The following is an 8,545-nucleotide window of genomic DNA, read 5'->3' as shown; positions in this document are numbered from 1 at the left end:
AGAAACGCCAAACATTGAGGGACTTTTATTAATTCTACACTAAAAGAAGGGACACAGAAGCGCACAGAAAATATTCAACTCCCATGTACTGGAATATTGGTAATCCATAAATGAAGATACAGGTGACCCTACAGATCTGACAGGTCTCATTTATTCAAAATTAGTCTCATTTGAAGTCGGTCTCACTGATTTTTAGTATCAGGAGACCCATAAACTTCCAATGAGTTTCACCGATGTAAATCTGTATTATTCCTTTAAAATTCCCTTCTGATCCTAAACTCCCCATATTTTAAAGACCACAATCTATGGAATTTTACATCATTGAACATATTTTCCATGTATTTCCATGTTAACAGTATGATAATAATCCAGGCCAATCTTTCTACAGATCTTACTCTGATTTCAGACACCCAGTTTTGCCCATCTCTTTCTAACAAAATCATGAAAAAGTTTTAGAACAAAAACAAAACACCAGTGAGGGTGCCCACCCTTATTGTATACAAGTTATTATTCCAGTTTTTGTTTTAAAAAGATGAATTTTTGGGAAAAGGCAAAACCCTCTCATACAATTACAGACAAGGAGAAGGCAGTGATGTGCAGGAGATTGCTGGTTCAAATGAGCAGTGTTTAACTTAATCAACTTTATACATAAAAAGCATCATCATGGTCTCTACAGCCATTCTTTCCTTTCCGTTGTATGCTCCAGGTTTAAATGACTGTTGTTCCCCATATAGTAATAAGTGTATTGATGCATTGTTTAATACTTTATTGGGAGTACAGGAAAGAGAAAAAACACAAACAGTGTGACTGTGCATATTGCTGCATAATGAATTACAGGCCCTCCCGTAAATAACAGGATTAAGATCTGATTGACCGTGCAGATTTTCTTACCTGGGCATTTTGGGGCAGGGCATGCGTCCTTGCATGATTTAGCTGGTGCACATGCTGAAATGAGAGAGAATGAATATCACTGAGACAGATAAGTGCAAATCTTGAATGGTTTTTATGGACCTCGTAAATACAACATGAATGTGTGATAGCTAATGGCCAATCATGCAAAAACTTTGAAAACCTACAGTAGATGAATTGGGTTCAACAAGTGCATTTTTTGCCAATAGGTTAACAATAGAAATGGTCATGCATTCATGTATCAGGGTGAGTGCATATCAGTGAGGGAGTTGAGGAGAGTAAAAGAAGCTACTTTTCACAATTCAGTGTTTTTTCCCCTCATGTTTTTCCCTTTTCCTTACTTCCAATCATCCTGCAGGTCTGAGTTGCATTAACATTTCAATATTTTAACAATCTGCTTCAAATGTAGGCACAATACCTTGGTTTACATGTTTCATATACTGTATGTGATGCACTTACAGTTTCTATTTCAGGAAAAAATATCTCTTTATGAGGATACATTTGGAACAGTTTAATTGACTTTCAAATGAACTTTATGTATCCCCCTGCTAAATAGAACAGCAGCGCCATAAAGAACTATGCACACATTAAAACTATCCTCTTTCCACTGTTGTTTAAGTTCCAATAGAACACATATATTTGCAATAACTATATACAGCTAAGAACATCTCTTTGTCATTCAGTCCAGCCTTTTGCATGTATAATAGAGGAACCAACTAGTAAATTCCATGTAACACTATTCACTATCATAAAGAACTACTTACGGTCAGAATCTTTGCATCCACCACCCTTTGATCCAGGCATGATTGTTCTTCTAGTTAAAATCTGCTGTAGGGATGGAGATCTAAGATGGTTCAGGTCTACCAGCAATGCCTGATGGTGCTGCTTTTATGCACAAAGTAAAACCATTCAATTATTGACAAGTGCTTTCAGGAACCAATGGGATCACTGTCCAAACATCTATAATTAAGTATTTAGGATTCAATGCATTTTTATTAAATTGTTTGCTTTAATCAAGGGCAGGGTGTTTCTCAATTTTGTATTTTTCTTTTACTCCAATAAAATAATAGGATTGCTGGTGTGTTTCATTGCTAGTCACTGTTGTGAGTATTTCCAGCATAATACGAGCATTATGAGCTGACTGGGATACTTAGGATATGTTCCCATACATGAGCATGAATGACAGCATAACTCCCTTCTTCAGGTTGACACATTGGAATTGCTTTGCAATGCATTGCTGGCAGCCAGGGGGTTAACTTGTTTTGTGGCATGACGCACCTGTATTCCTGTAATACCTGCACCTTCTTATTTAATAATCTACATTAAAAAATATATATATTAATATATATATATATACAAAACAGACAAATTGAATTGCGCCTCCCCCCACATCGCCACTATACAGCTACTGCAGTAGTTCCTCCGGGCCATAGGAATTTCCTACAGAAAGGTTTAATGCTTTGCCTGTAAACTGAGAAATTCCACTTCCTGGTTAATGACACGCACGGCTGCAGCGTTCCACTTCACACGCATGCACATAGGACACAAGGCCTGCATTGGGGATTATAATGCCTTCACTAATAATGGGACATTGAACTTGTAAAATCAAAGGTACAAACAAACAAGAGCCAGCACCACCTAGGCAAAAAAAAAACTCTATCAAACATTGAATTAGGTGAGGGTAACACCAAGGGTCCCTGTAAACCCTAAATATAGTCACAGTATTTAAATAAAGGTGACCCACACACAAACAACAAAACTACCTACAAAGCACTGTCTCTAATTCAATTTGTATATATCAGTAGAAAACAGCATATAAGGTAAACATCTACTGTCACAGTCCTGAAAGTTTACAAACAGTTACACGGAAATACTAGGTGACAATAAATCACTAACACACATAAAAGAGAGATATATACATGAAAAAAGCACCATGGAGTAATGAGTGAATAGGATACACAACACCTAATACCTAATATCAAGAAGGAGCAATACTTGTAAAAAGGGGGCTTATAAGAAGGGGGGGCAATGTTTCAAGTCCTATTGTCCTTTCTTCTGGTCCACTCCCACGCATCTAAACATAGTATTTCCCTTGTGTGTCCCTCCTTTTTGCAATTACCCTCTTTTTCAATTAGGCTATGTTTTCCCTTTTTGTACACCTTTTTGCATGATATTAAGTATTACGTGTTGTGTATTCTTTTCACTCATTACTCCACGGCGCTATCTTCATTTATACACTATATCTCTCTTTTATGTGTGTTAGTGATTTATTGTCACCCTGTATTTCCATGTAATTCTTTGTTACCTATCATGACTGTGACAGTAGTTTTTTTATACCTTATATACGATTTTCTATTGACATATAAAAATTGAAGTATAGACAGTACTTTGTCAGTAGTTTTCTTGTTTCTGTGCAGGTCACGTTAATTTAAATATTGTGACTTTATTTAAATATTGTAAACTAAAAGGGTTTTATTTTTTTTATTTTTTTTTGTAATATGGAGAGAATACATTACGGGGCTTAGAGAAAACATAATGTGATTAATATTTGTCATATTTAACCACATTTAAAATTGTAAAACTTAGTCAATAAAATTGCATACCTTTATTGCAGTCTACTGTGTCTTTGCATTATTTTTAATACTTGATTTTTTGGTTTTCTATTCAATAGTAACTTTATTAACCTTAGGTTTGCTTGGTGTACATACTGTATACAAAAATATTCCACACACACACACGGTCTCAGGCAGTGATAACTTTATTAACTTTTCAAACAGTTTTAACATATGACAACAAGACAACATTTCAAACTCAGTAAACGCATTTAAATACTGTACACTTTTAATTCCATGGGACTTTGCTGAATTACAGGGTGCCAACAACTGCAATGCTGTTCAAGTGTATTGTCTTTTTCTTGTGTTTTCTTGCGTTGAGTTTTTCTTCTAGTAGTGATCTTATATCTGATTCACTATTGGGCACTTTCTGTGATATCCTCCCACCATAATTTGAAACAATAACTTATATCACGATTAGTGTTAGTGATTTGCCAGCCTTCTACCTGTTAGTTTTAAGAACATTGAATTATTTTAGAGTTAGTATTAATGTTAGTGTCACCATCGTTTACTTTAGAGATTTATTGTATTATGTATGCTTATTATTTATTTGTTATTTATTAGTTAATAATTTTTTAGCTCTGCATACTCTATATTTCTGTATTTTTCTTTTTCCAATAGTATTATTAACATGTATTTATATTTATCCTCCGTTTTTATTTGTATATTGGTTTCTTTTGTTATTGTGTTTTTGTATATTATTAGTTCTTGTTTGTTGTTTCTTATAATGTTTATCCATTCTATTGGTATTAATACTATCCATTGCGGTTTTAATAGGCAGACTTCTCTCTGCAGTCTGCCCCAGAAGAAGTCTAAACTCAGACGAAACTAGTAGGGTGAGGGTTTCTTAGTAGATCTCCATATTTTGTGTTATATTCAGGATTTTGAACTGTCATTCTATTTGCTGCAAAGACTTATTTAAAGGCTATTGGGACTGTTATATCAATCTCGGAATTCAGCACTGTGGCTAATCTCACCGAGTGAACGGATCCTGCGGTATTCCTGTTTAGGGGAGTGACGTCACCATGGGAGGACCCACGCAACTGCTGATTACAGCTGAGCAGTGACGCTTCCGCTTCTGATCACACAGACGGAGTGAGCGGTTCCTGAGATTATCAGCCCCTTTCATGCAGCGATCTGAAAGCAATTTACTGATATGCCTGTTATTTCTGCTACATTGTAAGTATCCTCTGTTACGTGCGCAATAATTTTATTCATAAACGTACTTCACCATATCGGTATCTTTTTCATGTATTGGTACATCTTGTTGTGGAATTCGAATATGGGACTTGTTCACGTATTTATCCTTCAGGTGTTGTATATCCATGCACCTGTGTCTCTGATTTGCACCTTTTGTGTTTTATTGTTCTTTGTATTTTCTTTGGGGTGGTGTGCACCAATTACATTGTGGCAGCACTCATAGAGATCATTGCAACACTATTTTAAATCAGTTTTGCGCACATATACTTTTCCTTTTATATATATATATATATATATATATATATATATATATACATGTAGAGGTATCAGTACCGTGTTAGCCGAGCTTCAATATATCAAAAAATAAATAGATGATACCGTTCTGTGGCTAACGAAATGCTTTTATTTGTGCAAGCTTTCGAGATACACTGATCTCTTCTTCCGGCGATGTTACAATGAATGAAGCAAGCAAAAGGTATACTATAAACAGTGTCTCTTGGAATGTTATCTGTGCTGGTCCTTTCCCCGGTGTGGATGTGTTTATGGCTAGAGGTGTCAAAAGGTTCCTGAAAGCAAGTGTTGAAAGAGTGTGTATGTGTATCAGTGTGAATAAAAATGAATGGAGAGCCCACAGTATATACAGTGCTTTACAAAAGGTGTGTGTGGAGTGGGAGTGGATATAAATGGTGTGGGTGGGTGTGGAAATGTGAGAGTTTGTAGCACTATATGTATATATATATACACATTTCAAAATGTAATAAAGAACTCCACACCTACTTTAGTCATTGTAAATATACCTAATTTTAGAGTGGCAATTTTTTGTACTGTAGGTCGAAAGGGAACTAAGCACAGTGGCATGTTTAATAGGTTAAACATAGCGGACACAATAAAAAAATAGTATAGTTAAATCATTTATTACATTTCCCTTTCAGCCCCATTTAATCTGTTGAACAAGACACTTTCCTTGAAGGGACAGCACATTTAAGTGTTAATTTATGCCCAAACAAGTAGTGATCTGAAACTGATTTAGGGGTTGGCTATAACCTATAGGAATGCAGGTTTGTATGACAGCAGATCGGTAAAATATACCAGTGATTTGGCTCTTTGTTACATTTTTAGGGCTAATGTTGGTCCCAGGAGCTAGAGGTATATGTGCACTTCACTTCTATGCAGACTACTTTATCACATCACTGTATCCATTCATATACTTTTATTTCACTTTGTTCTTGTGTTTACCTGTACTTTATTTATAACAATAAGCATAAGAATGATACCAGCTGAATTGTTCTATGGGAAATCCTATTCTACATCAGGGTCATTGAGACCACTGATGATAAACATGAATAACACACAAGCAAAAACAAAAGAAGCCCAAGGCTCCGTAACATAAAACCCTTAAATATAAATTCAGATAAAAATAAATAATTGGACATTTAAAAAATATATTTGATCAGTTCTGCTTTCAGGCCCATGTTTGTACAATTAACTCCTGCTCTCCGTGTTATGTTATAGCTATTGACCTCACATTTAATCCTGATTGGCCATTACTTTTAGGATTGTTGGTTTTTGCCCACTCTTTGTTTCCTCTTTTTCCATTATATACTGTATGAGACACATACGTCTTGTTTCAGGGAATCTGTATGTGTTGGGGTGAAGGTTGTGTTTGGAAGGAGGGATGTTATGTGTTACAGGCATGTGTGTGAATTGATTAATGTTAACATGCTTTCTCTAAAATCCTTCACTGCCAAATGAGCAGCAACATGCTGTATTGTTTTGCAAAACATTGCTGTCCGCTCAAGCTCTTACTGTTATGAATATACAGTAGACTTTACCTAACTCCAAAAAGGCCAAGTTTAAAACCACCTTTCTTGTTAGTGCTTATTATATTTTACTTGAGTTCGATGTGAATTTGGACTCATCATGTAGAAATCTTTTGTTTGGCGAATGCATTTTCATTCCTACAACTCACATGAAAACATTTAATGACTTGGTCTGAAAAGATTTATATGTTCATCAGATCTGTATATAACAGAGAGCCCTCTGTTGTAATCTTGTAGTAACGTAGCATTCTCTGCAGTGCTACTGGCTCTACTGTACCTTTCCTTTAAATCAGTGGAAATACACTTAAAAAAATGTACAGCACAAATCAGACAGTAAATGGTTTAATAAGTTTATTTTAATATGTGTAAACAGACATTTTAAAAGAGTTTGTAATTGCTGATCTCTTAAGAAGTAATGTAAAGAGAGTTAACAGAATGTTTAGTCCTTTCAGTCAACACACAAGATGGATTCTGATGGTTTACTTCTTGTCTCCACCTCCACCTCCACCTCCGTGACCTCCACCTCCACCACTGCTTTGACAGCCGTGACCTCCACTACTTTGACCTCCACCTCCACCTCCGTGACCTCCACCTCCGTGACCTCCACTGCTTTGACCTCCACCTCCACCTCCGTGACCTCCACTGCTTTGACAGCCGTGACCTCCACTGCTTTGACCTCCACCTCCGTGACCTCCACCTCCACCTCCGTGACCTCCACTGCTTTGACCTCCACCTCCACCTCCGTGACCTCCACTGCTTTGACCTCCACCTCCACCTCCATGACCTCCACCGCCGCTACCCCCATGACCTTGATGGCAAGGTTCTGATGAGAAATAGAAGTATAATTTGAAGGAATGAGTGAGATACATGACTACTTCTAAATGATGGAAATGTCAGTAAAAATCATATCGTACAAAGGCAGCTTATTTAAAACAGAAACGCCAAACATTGAGGGACTTTTATTAATTCTACACTAAAAGAAGGGACACAGAAGCGCACAGAAAATATTCAACTCCCATGTACTGGAATATTGGTAATCCATAAATGAAGATACAGGTGACCCTACAGATCGGTCAGGTCTCATTTATTCAAAATCAGTCTCATTTGAAGTCGGTCTCACTGATTTTTAGTATCAAGAGACCCATAAACTTCCAATGAGTTTCACCGATGTAAATCTGTATTATTCCTTTAAAATTCCCTTCTGATCCTAAACTCCCCATATTTTAAAGACCACAATCTGTGGAATTTTACATCATTGAACATATTTTCCATGTATTTCCATCTTAACAGTATGATAATAATCTAGGCCAATCTTTCTACAGATCTTACTCTGATTTCAGACACCCAGTTTTGCCCATCTCTTTCTAACAAAAACATGAAAAAGTTTTAGAACAAAAACAAAACACCAGTGAGGGTGCCCACCCTTATTGTATACAAGTTATTATTTCAGTTTTTGTTTTAAAAAGACCAATTTTTGGGAAAAGGCAAAACCCTCTCATACAATTACAGACAAGGAGAAGGCAGTGATGTGTAGGAGATTGCTGGTTCAAATGAGCAGTGTTTAACTTAATCAACTTTATACATAACAAGCATCATCATGGTCTCTACAGTCATTCTTTCCTTTCCATTGTATGTTCCAGGTTTAAATGACTGTTGTTCCCCCTATAGTAATAAGTGTATTGATGCATTGTTTTATACTTTATTGGGAGTACAGGAAAGAGAAAAAACACAAACAGTGTGACTGTGCATATTGCTGCATAATGAATTACAGGCCCTCTCGTAAACAACAGGATTAAGATATGATTGACCGTGCAGATTTTCTTACCTGGGCATTTTGGGGCAGGGCATGCGTCCTTGCATGATTTAGCTGGTGCACATGCTGAAATGAGAGAGAATGAATATCACTGAGACAGATAAGTGCAAATCTTGAATGGTTTTTATGGACCTCGTAAATACAACATGAATGTGTGATAGCTAATGGCCAATCATGCAAAAGCGTTGAAA

Source organism: Ascaphus truei, chromosome 8, assembly GCF_040206685.1.
Source record: "Ascaphus truei isolate aAscTru1 chromosome 8, aAscTru1.hap1, whole genome shotgun sequence".
NCBI lineage: Eukaryota > Metazoa > Chordata > Amphibia > Anura > Ascaphidae > Ascaphus > Ascaphus truei.
Note: the sequence above shows the minus strand (reverse complement) of the source record.